At 42.0% G+C, this 24,773-nt stretch overlaps 1 protein-coding gene across 1 annotated transcript in view; it reads left to right on the plus strand.

Moving 5' to 3' along the window:
- The first annotated feature begins 12,741 nt into the window (after positions 1 to 12,741).
- EHF (ETS homologous factor) overlaps positions 12,742 to 24,773 on the plus strand; it is a 29,862-nt gene continuing 17,830 nt past the window's right edge. Inside the window, exon 1 of the mRNA XM_075283641.1 lies at positions 12,742 to 12,879. The gene's annotated coding sequence lies outside the window, so the exon portion shown is untranslated. The remainder of the gene's footprint in view (positions 12,880 to 24,773) is intronic.

A 24,773-nucleotide genomic window follows, 5' to 3' on the forward strand; every position in this document is an offset into this window, starting at 1 on the left:
TAGTGGTTGATCCCACTTTTTGTAGGTTACAACAATTTCATTTTATGTTGCGATTTTCATAGACTCCTTATGGGGAAGGGGATTGTATGTGAATAATAGAGGGGTACAAGAAGTCCATGGGGAAAAATACCCCCCAAAAGTTCCAAAAATGTAACGGTTCTTATCCACGTAGTGTGTATAGGTTTCTTTATATAATATTATATATAATATAATAACTATTCCTGACCATTATAATGAAGGTGACGTACCATGATTTAACCCTTTCCTTAGCAGCCACTCATTGCACAGATATCTGACAGCGGAGTCCAGGAAGCCGGAGAGGTGGAGTCGCTGTGTAATCTCACACTTGGAATGTTTCTTCGCCCACAGGTATCTGTCTGACATACAATTCCCAGGTAATCCTGATTTCTGTTGTAAGCATTGCTCAAGATACCGCTGATCCTCCACAATGGAGAAGTTGGAAGTGTCTTTTGCCCGTGCTACTTACACTGAGGCAGTCTATTACCCAAGACTGATTTTTTTAAGAAGTGGCAAGATACAGTGTTGGCCAAAAGTATTGGCACCCCTGCAATTCTGTCAGATAATACTCGTTTTCTTCCAGATAATGATTACAATCACAAATTCTTGGTATTTTCTTCATTTAATTTGTCTTCAATGGAAAACCACAAAAAGAATTGTCAAAAAGCCATATTGGATATAATTCCACAGCAAACATAAAAAAGGGGGTGGACAAAAGTATTGGCACTGTTTGAAAAATCATGTGATGCTTCCTAATTTGTGTAATTAACAGCACCTGTTACTTACCTGAGGCACCTAACAGGTGGTGGCAATAACTAAATAACACTTGCAGCCAGTTGAAATGGATTAAAGTTGACTCAACCTCTGTCCTGTGTCCTTGTGTGACCACATTGAGCATGGAGAAAAGAAAGAAGATCAAAGAACTGTCTGAGGACTTGAGAAGCAAAAATGTGAGGAAGCATGAGCAATCTCAAGGCTACAAGTCCATCTCCAAAGACCTGAATGTTCCTGTGTCTACCGTGCACAGTGTCATCAAGAAGTGTAAAGCCCATGGCCCTGTGGCTAACCTCCCTAGATGTGGACGGAAAAGAAACATTGACCAGAGATTTCACCGCAAGATTGTGCAGATGGTGGATAAAGAACCTCGACTAACATCCAAACAAGTCCAAGCTGCCCTGCAGTCCGAGGGTACAACAGTGTTACCCCGTACTATCCAGTGTCAGCGTCTGAATGAGAAGGGACTGTATGGTAGGAGACCCAGGAAGACCCCACTTCTTACCCAGAGACATAAGCCAGGCTGGAGTTTGCCAAAACTTACCTGAGAAAGCCAAAACCATTCTGGAAGAATGTTCTCTGGTCAGAGGAGACAAAAGTAGGAAAAGGCACCAACATAGAGATTACAGGAAAAAAAGAGGCCTTCAAAGAGAAGAAGACGCTCCCTACAGTCAGACATGGCGGAGGGCCCTGATGGTTTGGGGTTGCTTTGCTGCCTCTGGCACTGGACTGCTTGACCGTGTGCATGGCATTATGAAGTCTGAAGACGACCAACACATTGTGCAGCATCATGTAGGGCCCAGTGTGAGAAAGCGGGGTCTCCCTCAGAGGTCAGGGCTCTTCCAGCAGGACAATGACCCAAAACACACTTCAGGTCAGCACTAGAAAATGGTGGTGAGAGAAAGCCCTGGAGACTTGTAAAGTGGCAGCAATGAGTCCAGCCCTGAATCCCATAGAACACCTGTGGGGGAGGGGGAGAGATCTCTTGGTGGCAGTTTGGAGAAGGCCCCCTTCACATCTCAGGGGGGACCTGGAGCAGTTTGCCAAAGAAGAAGGGTCTAAGATTCCAGCAGAGCCTTGTAAGAAACTCATTGCTGGTTAGCGGAAGCGGTTGTGCGCAGTTATTGTGTCTAAAGGTTGTGCCACCAAGTATTAGGCTGAGGGCGCCAATACTTCTGTCCGCACCAGTTTTGGAGTTTTGTGTAAAATGATCAATGATGTGACTTTTTTTTCATTCTCTTTTGTGTTTTTTCATTGCAAGCAAAATAAATGAAGATATTACCAAAGAGTTTGTGCTTGTAATCATTATCTGGGGGACAGCGAGGATTATCTGACAGAATTGCAGGGGGCCAATTTTGGCCAACACTGTGTATGCTGGCGGGTGAGGTCACCCCTCTTTCCGGGGGACTAACTGATGTTCATATAGGAAAGAAAGATGATAGATAGGAGATAGATAGATAGATAGATAGATAGATAGATAGATAGATAGATACTTGAGTCCAATGAAGTCAACATTACTCCCTTCCAGCTTACGTTCGCTGATACACTGTAACAAATTGCAGTTGTGTGAGCAGCACTGGATCCAGGTCGCTTCTCCTTAGTCAGTATCCAGCGAGATAATAGGCGGTTTATTAACATCAATATTATCACTGGCAGCGAATTCCTTCACAATTGGTAATGATTCCTAGAAATTCTTAATTGCTTCAGTAAACGTGGGCCAAACATGTGGGGCGGCGGCCGTGCCAAGATGTACCTCATCCCCAAACATGACAGCGATCTTAGGCACAAAAGATGGAGGATATTATTTTATGCCATGGTGCGCCATCTCCCCTCTGCTGGGTGCCATTATTGGAATAACAGATCCCTGGCCAGAGCTGTGGTGTTGGAGTCATGGAGTTAGAGATGGCGATCTTACAATATTTGCAAAGTTCGCCTATCAGTTATCTTTAAGTTCAGTCTAAACCATGGGAGGTGCGGAAACATAATAAATACTGATATTCTTCTTCCCTCACCCCTCCTGAGCTCCCTTGTGGCACCCGACGCTCCATCGCAATGCTCTTCTGTCCTCTTCCAGCCTCCTGGGTGATGTCACAGGCCTCGATCAACTGCTGAGGCCTGTGATTGGGCGTACTGACATCATGACACTCATGACATCACCCAGGAGGACAGAAGAGGCCAGAAAATAACTGAAGAGAATGATGATGAAGTGCTGGAAGACACAAGTATCCCATTGATGGTATATGGCCTACCAACTCCACAGCCCTGAGCTGGGGAGAATATATATATAGACCATAAGTAACATTTGGATACATATTGGCCGCACATATAGGAGAGACATCTTGTGACGGAGTATCATGAAATCATGTTGATTTGAACAAGCTGATCATCTCATGACACCTATATCTAGACATGTCCTCCAAGAGGAAAGGTAAAGAAGGACACATCTGTATATAGGGGGTTTCTAGCACTATTAGGGAGGGGGGGTTCCAGAGCTTACTGTATACTGTACTATTACAGAATTCAATGTATGAACAGTATGCAATAAGCTCCTGAGCGCCCCCTAGTGGCTGATGTATTGTATGAGACTCCTATAGACAGACTCAGATGATTATTAATCATTATGTAGCTGCGTCTATGAGACGTTCCGCTAGTGTACGCCATGACTACACCTCAGGGACATTTTTTGACTTCTTGATTTTTGACATTTTGCAAGAAATGCAAATTTCTTATTAATTGTGCCATTGCTCGCTGACAGGTGTGGAGCGGCAGGATCCGTATGTCGCAACCAGGAAGCGCAGAAAATATATTCATCCAGTGATCCCAACTTTATCTTTTTTTGGCTTTCACTTTTTTCATACGTTGTGCTCCCCCCATGACGTAGTAATAGACTTTTGTAGGGCATTTTAGCAGCTGATACATGAGCCCCGGTTACAGGTGGAGGGCGACACCTAAACTTCACTACATGACCAGGTAACTTCAAATCATCTGTATCCAGAGAGGACGTGGATGAGCTGAATACATTGGTGAAGCAGGAGCCATCTGTGTACAGCACTTGCTTCACCACTGTTCCCATCTCTGTGCTCTGGCCCCGGGAGCCGTAGGCGCGGTGTGATGATGTCACTCACATCGCGCCTACAGCTCTCTGAATGGTCCAAGAGAAGAGACAGAGCAGCAGAGGAGTGCAGAGAGATAACATAAGATAATCCTTTAATAGTCTCACAGTGGGGAAATTTCAGTAGGGGAGTATCAGTGATTTATTATGTTAAACTTTGGGAGGGACATTAGACTGGGGAGAGATAAAGGGGGACATTAAACTACCCTATGTATTGGGGTGGGGCTTACACGTACGTACCCGATAGCTTTCGTCTATGTATGTATCACTGGTATACACTGTATATAAATCCTTATTAAAACAAGAGGCTTGCACAAAATAACTCCCTAAAGCAAGATCTACAGATAAAACACTTTCACCTACAACCTGGACACACTCGGCTACACCCTAAAACAAGATGATACAAAAAGCAGCATGTCAGCCCCAATCTGAACATGAATCTGTACGTCAGGTATATACTGGAGAGAATCATTCAGCAGTCTGCACTATATCCTGCACCGAGAGGTACGGTACATTCCCGGGAGCCTTGATGGATGGGTTATATAACTGCTGAGTATATATCATGTCCTGTCATTACAATAATAGGAGACCTCAGGGCTGGGATCAGCATCAGATGTCTGTATGTACCATCTCCTAAGAATCCACCATCTTGCCCTCACCTACATGGATAGCTGGAGACTCCTCGGCCCTTTGGCTATGGAATTGCTGTCTAAGCCAAGGAAGCCATAGGGAATAGCCAGGGGTCAAAACCAAGAGTAGAACAAGTGGGACAAGGCTGAGGTCAAGGTCAAAAGCAAGGCAAACTCATTTAACCCCTTCCTGCTCTTCGCTGTAGTATTACGTCATACTGAGCGTATAGTTAACACCGTGCTCCATAATAGTATGGCACTGTAATGCCAAGGGCTGCGCCTGTGACATTACTCCCGACACTGGGCTGTGTCACACAACCGAGGCCCGGGACTAGTCGCTGGAGTCAAAAGTGGATTAACTCCCTGGATGCCGTGATCAATAGCGATCACGGCATCCAAGAGGTATGGGGGCAACTTTGCCTTTTCCCCCGCCACCCTGCAAACGCCCAACAAAAAAGATTGCGGGTTCCAAGGGGTTTCCACAAAACATCAGGTCTAAACTGAAATAAAATGGTGTTGATCGGAGTCCAGGAAATCTCTGGGGATTCCTCTATATTAATAATGATTCCTATGGTCTTTGCCAAGTCTTTAGGTCAATGATTCCCGAAAAAGGGGGCACTAAAGAGACTGTTTTATTCATCTGTTCTCCAGCTTTAGATGTTTGTTGTAATTCCTCTTGTTGTACACATGGTGGCGCTCTTTGACTTTGCAATTAAGTAGAGAAAAGCAACAACAATACAGAACACAGATGCAATGAGAAGACATCAGGGGGAGTCATTAATGGGGAGGGGGTACAATTATAGCTTGGGGGGCTGCAGAGCACATCATGTGACCTCTCAGGGTACCAGTGTGCATGGTATCTATAATGAAGAGCAATACTATAATAGCACACTCATAATACGGTATAGTTGTATTTCCTCCGCTATATTATACACACATTGTCTTCTGCAAGCAAAGCCCTAATATACCCGGGGTAAATCATACTGAAGTCATTGGGCTACTGAGGCCGTCTCTGACCGCTCCTCTCCTACTTGTATCCCAAAGTGGCATGAGTTGCAGAAAAACTGAAAAAAATTAGGGTGGTCCTGTCCTAAGATCCAAAAAAAGACCAAATCTTTCTATAAAATGCATACATATACATCTCTGGCCAATATAAGAGGTAGAATTTTTAGCAGTTTTCCCAAGCGCTCAGATCTGTGTATAGCTTGCAGTTCTCTCTGAGCTGGGGGCCTAGACTATACACTGCACACAGTAAGCAGAGAAGAATCTGCTCTATAGCAAGCAGGACATATATGGAGAAAGACTGACCTGTGCTGATGTGAATAAAGTGCTTTGGTTGTGATAGAAGCTTATATTCAGCTCCAGCATCAGGCCAAACTTAGGTTCTCACAGAATATATATATATATATATATATATATATATATATATATATATATATATATATATATATATTTATATGGACACCCAGAGCTGCAATCCGAATTCTGCTAGTTTTCTGTAACCAGAGATCAGTGCATTATGGGAGATCAGATAATGATTAGGTCACGTCTTACTGCAAAGTTTAATGAAATAACTGCATGCTTTTCTAGTTGCATTCGGAGCAGCGCGTTACATACAGTATACCAGTAAGCCAGAAGTTTTCAATTACTGACAGGTGAAATGAATAGTCATATATGCAGATATTCCCACGGGCTGCTCATTACTGCAATTAGAAAAATCAACGCATGAACTCAGCCTAAATCTGTTTGCAGGAGAATTCTTTTTTAAATGTAGATTGCTAGCCCCGTATATATATATTTTTTTCATTTTAAGTACATCTTTGTAGAATGGGAGGAAATCCATGCAAACCCAGGGAGAACATGCAAACTCCTTGCAGATGTTGCAAACCCAGGACTCCAGGGCTGCAAGGCTGCAGTGCTAACCACTGAGCCACCGTGTTGCCCCTGTTTGCAGGAGAATGGAGTCTCAAATTTTGACTGTGGGGTCAATTTGACTTTTTGGTTTGGAATAGAATCTATAACCTGGTGTGTTATGTGCCCTGGGGTCTAGGGGGCGTCATCAAGTCACTATGCCATGGCACAGGGATCTGGATCGTCACCCTGGGTGCCTGTCTAGCTTGGGTAGAGGATATGGTAAGATGACCGGGCATATTCCGCGCCATCCAGCTCAATATTTTCAGATGGGTGTTAATACTTCTGCAATGAGCGCCGTCCGCAGGATGGAAGTTTCATGATGTCGAGAATATCTGCCAGGAGGAAGTCAATGATGGAGCAGGATCTCCGGGAGAAAGGATTTAAAGAGGAACTCCTCCAATAATTCCTCTTCTCTCGCCAGGTACGAAGTAAAACCAGCTTCCAGGGCTAGGATGTGAATAGTACTTGTGTGTACATAGCCTAAGGGCGATCACCCAACTGCAACTGGGCCCTTGAAGAGAGGGGGCCCTGCATTGTTGGTCTACTAGGTGGTGAGAACAGAGGCATAGCTTGAACCTGTTGGGCCCCAGTACAAAATCTATAATATGGCCCCTACTTACCATGGACCGTTTGGAATAGCAGTATATTTACATAGAAGAAGGACCTTTAGGGCCCCCTCAGGGTCCAGGGCCTGATAGCCACTGCCACCTCTGCACCCCCTACCGCTACGCCCCCGTAAGAACATATATACATACTTGCCCTAACCTGGGCACGTGCGGCGAAAGGTTTACACTTGACCACGCCCCCTTTTTAGATATAACATACCCCATTTTGTAATGGCCACGCCCATTTTTGGGATTTCGCAGGCACATTCAGTGCCCATATCCTCTATATAGGTTAGGTCCAGGAGATTCGGGCATTCTGGGACGCTGGACAGTCACCTCTTTTCACTGGTAGATTTGGCGAGAATGTTATATATCTGTCGGGACTCGCCATTGCGCCATATTTTCACGGTGACGGGTTCACTTTAATGGAGCCGATTTATCAACGTGCCTAAAAGGCAAAGTGTCAGAAGGACAAAAATTGTGTCACGGCGTGGTGGAGAAACATGGCCTGGTCCGATGGATACAGATTTCTGTGGCACCAGGAGAAGGGATAGAAATTGACTCAAGCTGCACGAACCCTTCATGTCAGGTGTCAGGTGGGTGGAGATGGAATAATGGTGGGGGAAGGTCTTCTTGGTGCACCCAGGGTCCTCCACTTGTGGCGATACAGGTGTACACAACCACAAATTCATCCAACTAAGGCCCAACGTCCTACTAGATGTTATAGACGCAAAACAATCCCGGTGATCGTCCTCTGATGATGTCACACCGAGATGTCAATGTCATCATTAACAAGTACGCTCTGACCTCTGCGACCTGAGTGATTCACGACTCACATGTTTGTTCCCGTTGACCTAGATCGGCTCTATTATTGTTTCTTGTCTCTGTTACTCCATCCGATATTTGGCCTCGGGCTGTTCTGTCTCCATTGAATAACAACGGAATAACCATCAATCCTCTTAATATTTTAATTAATTCCTTATTTAACCCATTATTGGGTTTATTACCAGATGAGCCGCTCCTATATCCCATTCCGGGATGTCATTGTCCAGTCCATTACAAAACCGCGCATGCGCCAGGAGTCGTTGTTTTGTTTTAAACCCTGGGCATGGTTTTTGGTAGGAATATTTTGGACCACCTGTCCATGCTAACCTGTTGGGGGATAGACATGAACAACCAGTTCGTAGCAAGGTGGATTCATTCTGAATTTTTTTAAAATTTTTTTTAAATTTTTGAATTTTTTTTTAAAATTTTGGGTTTGGCTGAACCTGAAATTTTTAGGGTTGTCACCCATGAATCATTGTTATACTCTGGGGTCTCTTCAATGAGCGGAGGCCCAGGGGACAAATTAAAAAACATTGATACCCAACTCTCCTGGTCTTTCCCACTGTCCAATCTTCACCCAAAGACTCTTCTTTGACATCGTGCCCTCGTTGTCAACACTCAAGCCTGTGATTGGGCCTCAGAGGTCTCATGGGATGCTCCAACATCATGACGTTGGGTCAGACATCAGTATCAAAATTTGGGGCGGTCCACATGAATATCTACAAAACAAATCTTGGGAGTTTTGTCCATCACCACTGGTGGTTGGATAAGTTTCCCAAATTGACCTGCAGGTTCTCTTCAATGGGGTTGTCTACTTCTCTGCAGCGCCCCCACTGGGAAATAAAACAGGGGAATATCACAGGTCATGAAGGCGTAGAAGTTTTTGGGATAGGATGTTGATCCTGGGTCCAATTGCCGTGTTTGGAGTTGGGAACGAATTGGCGTCCAACTCTTCGGATGAACTTGGCAGGTTTCTAGGTTGGACTTGATGGACTTGCGTCTTCATCCAACTTTATCTTATGACTATGTAGTGCACCTGGAGACAATGATAGGAGTTGATGTCCCAGAACTTCTCATGGATTCCTTCCACGGCCATCTCCGGTGTGTTGTGCGTTTCCGTCCGATTCGCCGGCTGTCGCCTCCTTTGTTGATACTAGTTCGTTTTCGCTTCCAGTAATTCTCCATAAAGCCTCATCCCGGTAAATGATGTGTGTGAACGGGGGCAGGGCGCCCAGACATCTGCAGCTTACGACATGGGGTGATATGGGGGTTACATCTTGCTCCGATACTGCACGTCGCGGTGGACACCAGATATTGTGTACATATTTGTCTCAGCCAGTGTTCACACGTACTCCTGGGTGTCGGGGCACATCCCTCTGCGTGACCTAAATGTTCATTGCTGGCAAAACAGATTGTTTCACGAGGTGTCAACATTGTACACGGGGTGGAAAGGCTTAAAGGGGATGATTCTTATGATCGCTAAACAAATTAGTCGCCTGTACGGCCACGTTCATACCCACCGAGGAGACGCAGGAGAGCTGCGGTATTCAGGATGGGGCGACTGGAATAAGACGGATTCTATGGAGGACCCTGCGCTTACATCAGACCCCATACATATTACACTAGGTTCACACCTGTATTTGGGTTTTCATTCGGAAACCTAATCCGCTTAAAAAGTGCTTACCCACAGACCCCATAGACTATAATGAAGTCTGATCTATCTATCTATCTATCTATCTATCTATCTATCTATCTATCTATCTATCTATCTCCTATCTATCTATCTATCTATCTATCTCCTATCTATCTATCTATCTTCTATCTATCTATCTATCTATCTATCTATCTATCTATTTCCTATCTATCTATCTATCTATCTATCTATCTATCTATCTATCTCCTATCTATCAATCTATCTATCTATCTATCTATCTATCTCCTTCCTATCTATCTATCTATCTATCTATCTCCTTCCTATCTATCTATCTATCTATCTAGCTATCTATCTATCTCCTATCTATCTATCTATCTATCTATCTATCTATCTATCTCCTATCTATCTATCTATCTATCTCCTATCTATCTATCTATCTATCTATCTATCTATCTTCTATCTATCTATCTATCTATCTATCTATCTATCTATCTATTTCCTATCTATCTATCTATCTATCTATCTATCTCCTATCTATCTATCTATCTATCTATCTATCTATCTATCTATCTATCTCCTTCCTATCTATCTATCTATCTATCTATCTCCTTCCTATCTATCTATCTATCTATCTATCTCCTATCTATCTATCTATCTATCTATCTATCTATCTCCTATCTATCTATCTATCTATCTATCTATCTATCTCCTATCTATCTATCTATCTATCTATCTATCTATCTCCTTCCTATCTATCTATCTATCTATCTATCTATCTCCTATCTATCTATCTATCTATCTATCTATCTATCTATCTTCTATCTATCTATCTATCTATCTATCTATCTATCTCCTATCTATCTATCTATCTATCTATCTATCTATCTCCTATCTATCTATCTATCTATCTATCTATCTATCTATCTATCTATCTCCTATCTATCTATCTATCTATCTATCTATCTCCTATCTATCTATCTATCTATCTATCATCTATCTATCTATCTCCTATCTATCTATCTATCTATCTATCTATCTATCTCCTATCTATCTATCTATCTATCTATCTATCTATCTATCTCCTATCTATCTATCTATCTATCTATCTATCTATCTATCTCCTATCTATCTATCTATCTATCTATCTATCTATCTATCTATCTCCTATCTATCTATCTATCTATCTATCTATCTATCTATCTATCTCCTATCTATCTATCTATCTATCTATCATCTATCTATCTATCTATCTATCTATCTCCTATCTATCTATCTATCTATCTATCTATCTATCTATCTATCTCCTATCTATCTATCTATCTATCTATCTATCTATCTATCTATCTATCTCCTATCTATCTATCTATCTATCTATCTATCTCCTATCTATCTATCTATCTATCTATCTATCTCCTATCTATCTATCTATCTATCTATCTATCTATCTATTTATCTATCTATCTATCTATCTCCTATCTATCTATCTATCTATCTATCTATCTATCTCTTATCTATCTATCTCCTATCTATCTATCTATCTATCTATCTATCTATCTCCTATCTATCTATCTATCTATCTATCTATCTATCTATCTATCTATCTATCATCTCATGTGTATAGCTGCGCCTCTATTCTATATTCTATTTATGTCACATATATTTACAGTATCTTTCTCATATCTATTACCTTCCTCTTTTTTCCTGTGTTTTGTGTTTGTTTTACGTGGAAACTGTCAGTAAGCAGGTTACAAATATTGACTACGCCTTCATTCTATGAATTGATTGAGGCCTGACTTATTAGCACATGAATACTTGATATTATATAGACATACAAATAATAAAGTGATACACGTAGGAATAGTAAAGGATGCTAAGAATAACAGATCCACCAACTGCTACTTGCTGACAGTTTCCAGATAGTAATAACTTCTGCAGATGCTTTAGAATACTGCTCAGAGGTGAAGCTTCAGTACAAGAACATACATGCAATAAAAATAGACAATGTGGATGCTGGGGGGCCCTTGAAAAGAGGGGCCCAGAAGTGGATAGTCCCCTCCCCTTTTCTTCTGTAGTTAAATATATTCAGGACATTATCCAATTTAAAGGTAACTTGTCTGGAAATCCAATAAGATTATGGTGTGATGGACTGAAATGGAGCGCCTGCAGCCACCACTAGGAGGGGTAAGAACATATGGATCCGTACAACTATAGGGACAGTGATATATGTCAGTATACATGGAGCTCCCCTAGTGGTGGCTGAGGGTAGTAAATTATTTCCCGATGCCCTTTTCTGATCTGATAAATGATAAAACTGTGGCTGCAGCGGTGACCACTAGGGGGAGCTAACTGCATATACATTGATACAGCTAGTATAAATCTATAGAAATCTAGTTGGTGACCTACATGTACTAAAACGTATGGCTGAAACTGAAGTTTAGGTCCAAAATTGTATTCCGATGTATGTCACGGTTCTAAAGTTCTGTTTATGTGACTTTGATAAATGATAAAATTCTGTCCATAGAAAGCAGCCACTAGGGGGCGCTCACTGCATACAGCTACAGCTAGTACTGAACTCCAGGGTCAGTATGCAGTGAGCTCCATCTAGTGGTGGCTGGAGGTAGTATCTTGTGCAGTGTCGGGGGAAGCAGAGGAGGCAGTTTTATGTCATGATGTCACCCCCCGCCCTTTGTAACTTATGAGGTCTGTGATGTCACCCAGAAGGCGGGAAGAGGTTGATAGACGACCGAAGATGGCGCCACAAGGGAGTTGCACCGCTCCTGGTATAATAGTGGTTTGTAGGTGACGGACCCCAAAAATCCTGAATGTGGTCCAACCCAAAATTTTTAAAAAACTTGCAACAGACCCGACAAGTCACCTGATGTGTGTGAGTGTGAACAGTCCCTTACCTCTATCTATAAAAGAATCTTTCATACAGGAGTGAATCATAAGATTACCCGAATTTCACGCTTCCCCCTCCCTCCCGCTGCCCATGTCGCCCCCCGCCCGCCCGCTCCCCCCGTCTCTTGCACAGTTACTTCGCCCAGACACCAGTCAAACCAGTTTGTGTCACTTTTAGGTGCCAAACGCACATGGTTGTGATTGTATTTTATTCTGCTGTGACCAAGTGATGTATAAAAGGAAGTGACACCGGGAAAAACCCTGATTGGCTGCCGACTCCTCTCTGCTGCGCGTCTGGCACAAATATTTAACAATGCGAACTGTGTCTGTGTGTTAGTGTACGTGTGTGCGTGTGTGGTGCTATGCTACCTGGCCTTATCTCCGACCTGTGACAGGTGTGGCTGTGCCTGGGCTATCTGTGGATGACACTCAATACTCACCTGCCGGCAGGTAAGTGCCCCTCACAAGGATCCACTAGACTATGGAGATGTAGCAGAGCTGACGCTGTCGCTGCCATGTCAGACTCACTGAGAGCATTCTGGATGGTGAAGGGTGATGTCCGACCCAGCACTGCTACATACGTATATGTACACTGGAGTAGCAGAGATGAGTTTGTCATTCAGTGTATTTGGGGCTTAAATGGGTTGGTTCAGTATATAGCCATGGATCACACATTGTCATATTACTGAGTTGTGGTGAATGGCAAACACGTTACTGCTACGCATACGCATTTGTATGTGTATAATATCTATCTATCTATCTATCTCCTATCTATCTATCTATCTATCTATCTATCTATCTATCATCTATCTATCTATCTATCTATCTATCATCTATCTATCTATCTATCTATCTCCTATCTATCTATCTATCTATCTATCTATCTCCTATCTATCTATCTATCTATCTATCTATCTCCTATCTATCTATCTATCTATCTATCTATCTATCTATCTATCTATCATCTATCTATCTATCTATCTATCTATCTATCTATCTATCTATCATCTATCTATCTATCTATCTATCTCCTATCTATCTATCTATCTATCTATCTATCTATCTATCTATCTATCTATCTATCTATCTATCTATCTATCTCTCCTATCTATCTATCTATCTATCTATCTATCTATCTATCTATCTCCTGTCTATCTATCTATCTATCTATCTATCTATCTATCATCTATCTATCTATCTATCTATCTATCTATCTCCTATCTATCTATCTATCTATCTATCTATCTATCTATCTATCTATCTATCTATCTATCTCCTATCTATCTATCTATCTCCTATCTATCTATCTATCTATCTATCTCCTATCTATCTATCTATCTATCTATCTATCTCCTATCTATCTATCTATCTATCTATCTATCTATCTATCTATCTATCTATCTATCTTCTATCTATCTATCTATCTATCTATCTATCTATCTATCTATCTATCATCATCTATATATCTATACACACACACACACAGAAGTAGCAGAGCTGACTTTGTCCATTATGCCCATGAGTATATCTTTGCGCCTGCGATCACCTATGATTTACAGATTTACCTTCAGTCCTGTTCATATTCAACCATGAGGACAATCTGAACAATGATACATGACAAACCCAGCTCTGCTACATCTCCACATTACATTCTTTATTACAATTTCTATCATTTTAGAGGTTTTCCAGTTCCCCGGATTAGGATATTGGGACTTGTAGTGCCGCTTCACATAAAAACTGTATTCAATTAAAGGGGTTCCCTGCTAATAATATGCATATGCTGTATCCGCAGAATAGGGGGTAAGTGTCTGATCACTGGGGGACGGGTATGGGGGACATGCTCAGCCAACCCTCCGTTCACTCCTATTGGACTTTCGGATGGTGAGGTCCATCTTTCCAATAGAAGTGAATGGAGTGTTGACTGAGCATGCCCACCACTGCTTCTATCACATGGGACCCTCTTCTTGTGGTCAGTTGGGGGTCCCAATGAACAGACCCTCACCTCTATCCTGTGTCTGGTTGGTAAACCCAATGACTGATCTCATTCCCTGATGGACATTCTATGACATGAAGTTCAGCTCTGGAGGACTCGCAGCACTTAATTAAAATCGTTCACTCGGTTAACAAACTAGAAAACCCCTTAAGCTGTCGGCTATTAGGAAAAATCCCAGGCACAAAAAGTTCCAAAAAGAGCGACCTCACTGATACATTGTTACCACCTATGGCACTTCAGAGCACCGGGGGTTGTCAATTTAGGGGGTATAAAATATATTTAGCAGCAGAGTCCCAGCTCATTCAGACACCTGCCCCCCCCCCCCCCCCGCCCCAAACTATAAACTGCCAGACCTGAGTTGTACATACAGTGACGAGCAGATGCTAAAAAAACAACAAAAAACCAAAAACTTTTTAACTATTATTCTTTTTCTAAATTATTTTATTTCAGTCATTTTTATGTTATTTGTTTTCTTTATTATTATTATTATTATTATTAATTATTATTATTATTATTATTATTACTATTTTTTCTTTTTTTTTTTCTTTTAAAATACAATTTAAAATCTTATTTAAAAAATGTATAAAGGGTTTGGGTCCTTTGCCAGATTTTTTAAATTTTTTTATATTATTATTATTATTATTATTATTATTATTATTATTATTTTAGATCGCCCCCTATGCCGTCATTCACTTGACCTTTTTTTTGTAAAAATTTGATGATTTTTTTCTCACCTAGACCAAACTCACCAACCCCGTACTGTGCAACTGTAATGTAATTCCTGACATCTAAAAAAAAATTTATCGACTGTTGAATTTTTTTTATCCCTTTCAACCCAAAAAATTAAATTCTAAATTTTTTTTTCTCCTCGATTGGAATTCTGACATTTCTCTTTCTCATAGCCAAAACTTAATTCTGACATTTTTCTATTTTGTGTGAATTAAAAAAAATTACTTTTGATGTTTTTGGGTTTTTTTTGGCCTGAACTAAAAACATCTTCCTCCTTGACATAAACCAAGAAATGTAATTCTGACATTTTTTGTCTTTCTGTAGACTCTGAAAATAATTTATTGTCTGTTTTATGACATTATATAACAAAAATATATATATATATGTATATTTTTTTAAATTTTTGTTTATCAAATTTTACATATTTTTTTGGTCCCTTGTGGGGACTATTATGTTACAATTTATTACTAATATTATTATTATTATTATTATTACTTATATGCTTTAACCCATTACTGCCTATGAATATAATATAGTTTTGGCACTTTGGGGTCTGTGTTGCGCCCATAGCAGTACCCTAAAACCACCATCCTACATGATATTGTTGAGGGGGCAAAGGAAACCTCCTGTCTCCTGTGATTCCACAATCTCTAGGACCACTACACTGACTACACGTTGCCCCATCTTTGGGGTACAAAAAGTGGTGGCCCCCAGTTTATACCTCCATGCTTTAACTCTTTCATGACTCATCTAGGCTGTCTCTTATCTTCCCCTGTAACACCAGGTCTCATAGTAGTGTAATGGTCCTAGATGATCATAAGGGATCTAAGCTGTAGGACCCCTACAGTGATCTCAATTGGGGAGGGGTCGGATTATTATAAGGGCATATCCCTTTAAGATAATTCAGTAGTAAAGCCACAAATAGCACAAAGCGATACCAGAATGAGTTGAGTCATGTTACAAAATCTGCATGTCATGGAAAACAAAACAGCAGACTCGGCTCTGCTACATAGTCATAGGCAGTGGTGCAATATAGTCAGCGCACAATCTATTCTTCTATGTAGTATAATATTAAAGGGGTTGTACAGAATCCAACAAACAGGGTCAATGCTGGTAAAAAACATCTGAACATGTGTCCATGTGTCTGTATGTACATGGGTTATATGTATTGAACGGAATGGGACGAAGCTGCAATACCACACACAGCCTGTGGACAGGTGTGGCACTATCATAGAAGTAAACAGCCTTGTTTTCCTAATCGATGCAGTATACTTCGGAGCTGAAATCATTACAAAGAAAAGTAGATAACGTAGAAGTTGATAACTGGGGAGTAACTTGGACTCGGAAAACTAGAAGCAAATACGGTGAGATTAGAGGTGAAGTATAACTCCTATATAAACAATGATACCAGACTAAATAAAGCTACACTCAGACTTAAAGGCATACGCAGATGTGACAGAGCACAGTCAAGGGGGCAAAGGGTTATGCGGGGCTATAAAAACAGGGCTAATTCCAGAAACAGCGCCACACCAGTCTATGGCTGTGTGTGGTATTGCAGTTCAGCATAATTGAAGTGAATAGGAAAGAGCTGCAATACCAAAGACATCCTGAGAAAAGAGGTGGCGCTGTTTTTAGAAGAATGCTGCAATGTTTTATAAGAATACTTGACCCTATCCTATAGAACCTGACATAACTGGTATCTCCGACATAAGCAGCACAAAAAGTATAATCTATATATACTGCTGGGGATCACAAGGGGGAAATATTACATTATAATGTGTGGGTTATATTGAGGGGGCATTATACTAAGTGGATACAGAAGGAGGAGGCATTATACTATGTGGATCCAGAAGGAGGGGGCATTATACTAAGTGGATCCAGAAGGAGGGGGCATTATACTAAGTGGATACAGAAGGAGGGGGGAAATTATACTATGTGGATCCAGAAAGAGGGGGCATTATACTATGTGGATCCAGAAAGAGGGGGCATTATATTATGTGGATCCAGAAGGAGGGGGGCATTATACTATGCGGATCCAGAAGGAGGGGGCATTATATTATGCGGATCCAGAAGGAGGGGGCATTATATTATGCGGATCCAGAAGGAGGGGGCATTATATTATGTGGATCCAGAAGGAGGGGGCATTATATTATGCGGATCCAGAAGGAGGGGGCATTATATTATGTGGATCCAGAAGGAGGGGGCATTATACTATGTGTATCCAGAAGGAGGGGGGCATTATACTAAGTGGATACAGAAGGAGGGGGCATTATATTATGGTGGCCACAAGGGAGACGTTCTACTGTATTCGGCCACAAAGTGAATGTTACACTTTGTGGGGGCCACTAGGGGTGATGATATACTATGGGAGGCCATTATACTGGGGGCAACTGCGAGGCATTACACTCTGTGAGGGTCACAAGGGGGGCAATATATTGTGTGGGTGCCACAATGGGACATGATGCTGTATAAGGCCACTAAGGGGACATTATACTGTTTCGGGAGCACTAAAGGGTCATTATACTGTATGGGAGCCCAAAGGACAAGAAAATTAGGCGTTACCTATAGTAACCAATTAGTGCCATAAACTTTTTTCATACATGGGACTGTTGTCATCGAAACAGATTTTTTTTAGATATTCTTAGTCCTATTTTGTATCTACAGTTGGTAGAATTCATGATGAAGAAACCTCTTGAGATATTAGAAACTCTGTCAGACTGGCTCACCAAAGCCCAGAGAGATCCCACGGTGGGCCCAGGCTCTAACCCAATAATGGTCCAGCAGAAGACACCCAAATTGAAGGCTACAATAGTCTACTTCCCAGGGGTTGTTGGAGGTTGGGCCCTGGAATCATTGTATCTGGTGGGCGCAAAGAACCTCAGTCTGACCCTGACTGGGAACTGAACCTTCTAGACTTGGCCTTGGTCCAGGTAGGAGGACACATTTTGGGCCGTTCCTCCTACTGGACTTTGTTTCTGGTTCTTTATTTTCAGCCTCGGCCTTATCCCTTGGCAGGATCCCCAGACCTCAGGTGGAAGAAACATCACCAGAACATTTCTAGGGAAGTGGTGGTTGTATTCCTAAGAAACAGAAGAACAACCACTTTTAGACTTGACTGTTTTTGGCTCATGTTATATTTACTCTCTAAATACCCAAAAAGTCAACACGAGTGTTACATTATGTGTGGCGTAGAGTCTATGACGCCTCGGCTTCTGTAGAACTTGTAGGGTTGTGTTATTCGAGAGGTCCAGCCTGCCCCGGTGACAACTCAGGTTCTCTCGGTGGGTGTTCGGCCCATGTTGTGGTTGTTGTTTATAATGTCAATCAGGGTGTTGGTAAAGTCAGAAGATATCTGGTGACCCAAAGGGCAGCGAGTAAAAGACCTGAGTGATGGCAATGTCACAGCACATCGCAATATGGTGTCACAGGTTCAGTGGGTTTATTGTTTTTCCATCAGGTTTCAGTAACTTTTTGAAGGTCACAATAACGTCATCTATTATTGGTCCTGGTCCCATCTGTCACATGTCAGGAAGGATGAACAGAGTCTGTCTGTGATCTTTTGAGTTGTTTTTAGTGCTGTATGCGGTATTACTACTACCATCAAGAGAGACAGAACTACCCGAGGATAATAGTGTGAGCGCAGCTCTGGAGTATAATACAGGATAAGTAATGTAATGTATGTATACAGTGACTGTACCAGCAGAATAGTGAGTGCAGCTCTGGAGTATAATACAGGATAAGTAATGTAATGTATGTACACAGTGACTGTACCAGCAGAATAGTGAGTGCAGCTCTGGAGTATAATACAGGATAAGTAATGTAATGTATGTACACAGTGACTGTACCAGCAGAATAGTGAGCGCAGCTCTGGAGTATAATACAGGATAAGTAATGTAATGTATGTATACAGTGACTGTACCAGCAGAATAGTGAGCGCAGCTCTGGAGTATAGTACAGGATAAGTAATGTAATGTATGTACACAGTGACTGCACCAGCAGAATAGTGAGTGCAGCTCTGGAGTATAATACAGGATAAGTAATGTAATGTATGTACACAGTGACTGCACCAGCAGAATAGTGAGTGCAGCTCTGGAGTATAATACAGGATAAGTAATGTAATGTATGTATACAGTGACTGTACCAGCAGAATAGTGAGCGCAGCTCTGGAGTATAATACAGGATAAGTAATGTAATGTATATACACAGTGACTGCACCAGCAGAATAGTGAGCGCAGCTCTGGAGTATAATACAGGATAAGTAATGTAATGTATGTATACAGTGACTGTACCAGCAGAATAGTGAGTGCAGCTCTGGAGTATAATACAGGATAAGTAATGTAATGTATGTACACAGTGACTGCACCAGCAGAATAGTGAGCGCAGCTCTGGAGTATAATACAGGATAAGTAATGTAATGTATGTACACAGTGACTGTACCAGCAGAATAGTGAGCGCAGCTCTGGAGTATAATACAGGATAAGTAATGTAATGTATGTACACAGTGACTGCACCAGCAGAATAGTGAGCGCAGCTCTGGAGTATAATACAGGATAAGTAATGTAATGTATGTACACAGTGACTGCACCAGCAGAATAGTGAGCGCAGCTCTGGAGTATAATACAGGATAAGTAATATAATGTATGTATACAGTGACTGTACCAGCAGAATAGTGAGTGCAGCTCTGGAGTATAATACAGGATAAGTAATGTAATGTATGTACACAGTGACTGCACCAGCAGAATAGTGAGCGCAGCTCTGGAGTATAATACAGGATAAGTAATGTAATATATGTACACAGTGACTGTACCAGCAGAATAGTGAGCGCAGCTCTGGAGTATAATACAGGATATAACTCAGGATCAGTACAGGGTAAGTGATATAATGTATGTACACATTGATATACTTCTTTCACAAATCCTTTGGTTGTAGATTGTTCCCTGCTTTGGTTTTGTAGGATGTACTGACCTGACCCTATGACTATCATTACCCTATTTAACCCTATCCTCACCCTATATTACCCTATCCTCACCCTATATTACCCTATCCTCACCCCATATTACCCTGTATACTTACAGCTATAGACATTCACAGTCAGATCCGATTCATCACTTCATCTTCATTATAGGATTACATCGTGTAGGTTTTCCTCTGGGGTACTTTTATTACCTGTTTTATGGGTTATTAGGGTTTATAGAGTTTCGGCACTATTGTTTACAGTAGCAGGGCCAGCGGACGTCTTCCAAGTCTGTGACCTCATCTTTAGGTGTGAATGTTCTTTTTCGAGAGCGGAGTGTTTGCTCGGTGTTACTGATTAATCCTCAGGTTTCACCATTAAGTAGAATTGTGATAGTCGGATTAAGGTAGGAGGAGTGAGCCCGACAACAATAACCCTGATAAACAATGTCTGCTCCGGGGCTCAGGGACGTCACTACCCAGCATGCTTTGTGACAGATCCAAAGTATTTCATCATAGATGTGAGTTGTATATAAATCGTATTGCGGGTAGTTATCGATAGACATGGGCAGAACCTTGGAAGATTCTATTCTTTTCGTTGTAGGATCCCGAACAATATTGGGTCACCTAATACCGTAAAAGTTCCCAAAATTGTAAAAAAACCATGTAATGGGCAAAATTCAATAAAAAATTCTTCAAAAATTCTGTACACCGAGACCTTCAGGCCCTTCCCCTCCAGATAACAGAGGGTATGAGACCTCGGGTCATTGACCCTCATGATGTGTATGACAGTGACGCCTCGTGCAGCACATGTAATGGGGGATTCCTGGAGGAAGCGGCGAGTTGTGCGATGTGGAAAGAACTAGTGGGATACAAGGGGCGGAATTCGGGTCTATTGAATGAAGACAGGGAATGTGACAAGACGCGAGGATGTTGTAATAGTCTAGTGTTAGCCGCAGCCAGACAGGAAGTTGTATGGAGGACATAACACTCTCTAGTAATGTGGGAACCTCGGTTACCCTCAAAAAATTCCCCTACCTTTTGTCTGGCGTATCCAAGCTAGTTGGGCGGCGCGATACGGTGCCAAGTGCTTACTATGGACGGACCTTAAAGGGAACCTGTCACATTGCAGAGTGACCGATCATGTTATAGAGTAGGGGGAGCGAAGCAGAAACATCAATGAGGGGTTCTGTTCCGTTCCGATGTCACAGAGCGTGATAGGACCGGTTCTATAATCATAGGAGCGGAACGGAGCATTGGACCCCCATTGGAAGAGCGTTGGCCTGCACACTCGATTGTGTGCCTAACCCTTGACATTGAAGTTTTTTAGTAGTTGCTGTGATTTTATGGATTGTCTAGGTTATACGGGAATTCTGAGTTAATTGGGGGTCTTCGGTCATCCCCATCTCTTGATCACAGAGAAACGCAGTTACATAGATAGTCTCTTTCTCTGGAGGACCAGTCTTGTCCTATATTACACAGAAGGCCCATTGATTGAATGGACAAGGTGTAATGCTTCATTTCCCCTGCGGAGGCACTGTAGGAAAAATGAACACTTACTGCCAGGTTTTCCATAGATCACAGCTGATCGCTGGGGATTCCAGGAGAGAAAAACCTTGGAATCAACTTGTCAAGGGACTTCTTTGACAAGTAGGGATTGTAGCTTCACCATGAAATCTCTGCAGAATCTGCTATGTCAGGGCAAGATGAACCACAGCCCACATGGGTATCTAGATAACACAGAAGTCTACACAGAGGGAATGGGGAGGAGTGGAGGCATAGATAGGGGCTGCTGGAGCTAATAGGAAGTTCCTATCTCACTCTAAGTGCTTTACTCACTTCATTACAGGTCTGTACTTCTCTGTATGAGTTATGGAGTAGATTCTCCTCTTCTGTCTGAGTGTACTATATTAGAGACATCATAGTAACTATTTTCTACTCACCATCTCGGGGAGAACTATGGAATCTGTCAGGCTAATACAAGAACGACTGAAGCTCACAGAAATTTCAGATTACACAGAAGTCTATGGAAAGGGAGGACTAGAGGTTTAGACAGAGACTGCTGGAGCTTGGGAGAACTAAGGAATCTATCATGCTACAGCAGAAGTGTCTACGGAGAAGGAGGACTGGAGGAATAGGCTGCTGCAGCTAATAGAAAGTTTCTGTCTCACCCCAAGTGCTTTATACAGATTAATACACGGCAGTTTTTCTCTATAATGTCAATTATGACCTGCTGAGAGTGAGTCATGGAGCGGGGTCTCTTCTACTGTATGAGTGTTGTGTCTTAGGGACATCATAGTAGATAGTCTCTACCCACCAACTCAGGGAGAACTGAGAGTCTGAAGAGGGGAAAACTGCTAAAAGTGCAGGGTACAAATCATGCAATGGGCAGATATAGCGTCGCTCCTCATGTACAGGTTCACATATATATATATATATATATATATATATATATATGCACTGGCTCACAGGACTGTAAAACTCGTAACCCGTTCCCCATCTCCTAAAATCTATTTTAAAACTGAAATGAAAAAAAATGAACACTTGTGATGTCATGTTGTAGTAAACCATCTATATATAGTATGTTCACATATTTTTAAGGTTTTATATTGTGCGGTATTTTTTATGGCGGAGTTAGTAAGTTTGGTCTCCTGACGTTGAGTAGGCGTTCCCGGTAGAGGGCCATAATATGGGAATTGTTACCGTTGCTCGTAGTGTCTGGTGTCATTGCTGTCTAGTTTAGGTTTCTTGGACCCACCTGATAAAATTATTACCAACAACCCCTAGGAAATAGGTCATGGAACCCTTCAAATTTGGGTGTCTTCTGCTGGACCAGGCTTGTGTTAGAGTCTGGGTCCACCAGAGGATCCTTGGTACCCCAGTGGGAAGAATGTATTTGGGCTGTTCCGTGGCAGAAATTGGGGACTGAACTGCATGAGAACTGTGAGTTATACAATGATATGGAAGGTTCATTGTGCAGATGGAATTGATACCAGTTCATTGCTAGAAAGGGGTGAAGAAATCTTGTAGAACTTGTATTTGGCTTCTTCTGAGACATTACTCTTATTCTCAGCCAAAAAATTCACCTCAACAGGTAGGAATGTAGCTAGAGGCAGCGATCACTGGATTGTAAGTGGCACATGATCGATGGCGGCCTACTACCGATTCGGCATTAGGGTTGAGGACCTTAAAGGGTCTCTGGCAACATTGTTTTACATTTTGGTCAAAACAGGTTAAAAACCCAAAACATTGCTTCGTGACCATGCTGGTCTCTACCTTATTCACGACCACTTCGTCACTGGCTAAGGTGGGGTCAAGACTATGACCAAAGTCAGTTCCTGAGTGTGACCAGGAGGGAAACCCAATAAGGGTCAGAACTGGAATGGTTCTGACCCTGGAATTTTCCCAGTGGAGAACACCATCAAATTTAGGCTTTTTGGGTAGAATTTAGATGATCTGAATAAAGTTTGAGATCTATTTGATCCAGATTTTCCCTTTGAAATTTTAGGAAGTTTTGTACAGAATATTTTTACTCGATATTGCGTACGTTGTCATAAAAATTCCGCTGGCCCAAACAGTGTCCCCTGTTACTAAATCCTAAATCTAGGCAAAAGAAGACAGTGATGATGGAAGATGTTGTCATGTATGATGGGGCAAAAGCCGACGTAGCCTTCTTACTTCTCGACAGGAAGATAACACGGTCATTGGGTTCCTTAGAACCAGTGATAACGTAGCCCCTTGGACCAATAGATGGACTTCAAAGTCTATTCCAATAGGTTGTCTTCTGAGTCTGTTCTAGATGAACCAGAACCTCCCAGGAACATCCTCTGGTCCTTTGGTGGGACATTCCAGCCCTGACCATTGTAGACTTTGCCACGTTTAAACCTTGTGCAATGATTTCCGAAAAAAAAACCTGACACAGGTTTACACGTAACCTAAAACAAAGCCCTCAGACTGTGAGAAAACTTAATCTCAAGTTTCTTCAGAATGGACCTCTCATACTTAGGTGAAGATATTTCCCAGCAACACTACAGGATACCGTACGTGTCACGTAATGTTAACTCTACTGAACTTCTTCTGCAAATTGATCTTATCGCCCTCAGACAAGTCACCCGAGGAAGCAATGTGCACTTGGAGCAGCAATTTACATGCCATTGCGCTATGTTTGCTATGGGTTTAGCTGTTGACATTGCGCTTTAGCGGGGTGTCCTCCCATTGTACACAACAGTTTTGACGAGTCTCTTGGCACAGGCCGGACACTTCTCTAGTTTCTTATTGTAGTGTAGATGGTGGTTAGAAGATCTTAGGTGAGAGCACAAACTCACATTATTGGGGATGCCATACTGTAGAGCAAGGTTACATGCCATGGAGGCAAGAAAGGTCACCACTGAAGGTGAAGTCTCCTTTGGCCCCTAACCCAACAGGTTTGGCGGTTCCTAGTTTGGTTCTTTGTCTTCCTGTCTTGGAAGACGCATAGTTTGAAGCACTTAGGATCTTGAAGGAAAAAAGTAAAAGTCTCCTTCCTAAGATGGCACCTTTTGTAGACAGTACAGGGTCTTTAACGCTCATGGTCACTAGGACTTCAGCATGGCTACAACCTTAGGACCCCCTATAAGTCTGGTTCTGCCTCTGTGGTGTCTGCCGAACTACACGTTCCAGAAGGTGCAAA

This window comes from Leptodactylus fuscus, chromosome 7, assembly GCF_031893055.1.
Source record: "Leptodactylus fuscus isolate aLepFus1 chromosome 7, aLepFus1.hap2, whole genome shotgun sequence".
Classification (NCBI taxonomy): domain Eukaryota; kingdom Metazoa; phylum Chordata; class Amphibia; order Anura; family Leptodactylidae; genus Leptodactylus; species Leptodactylus fuscus.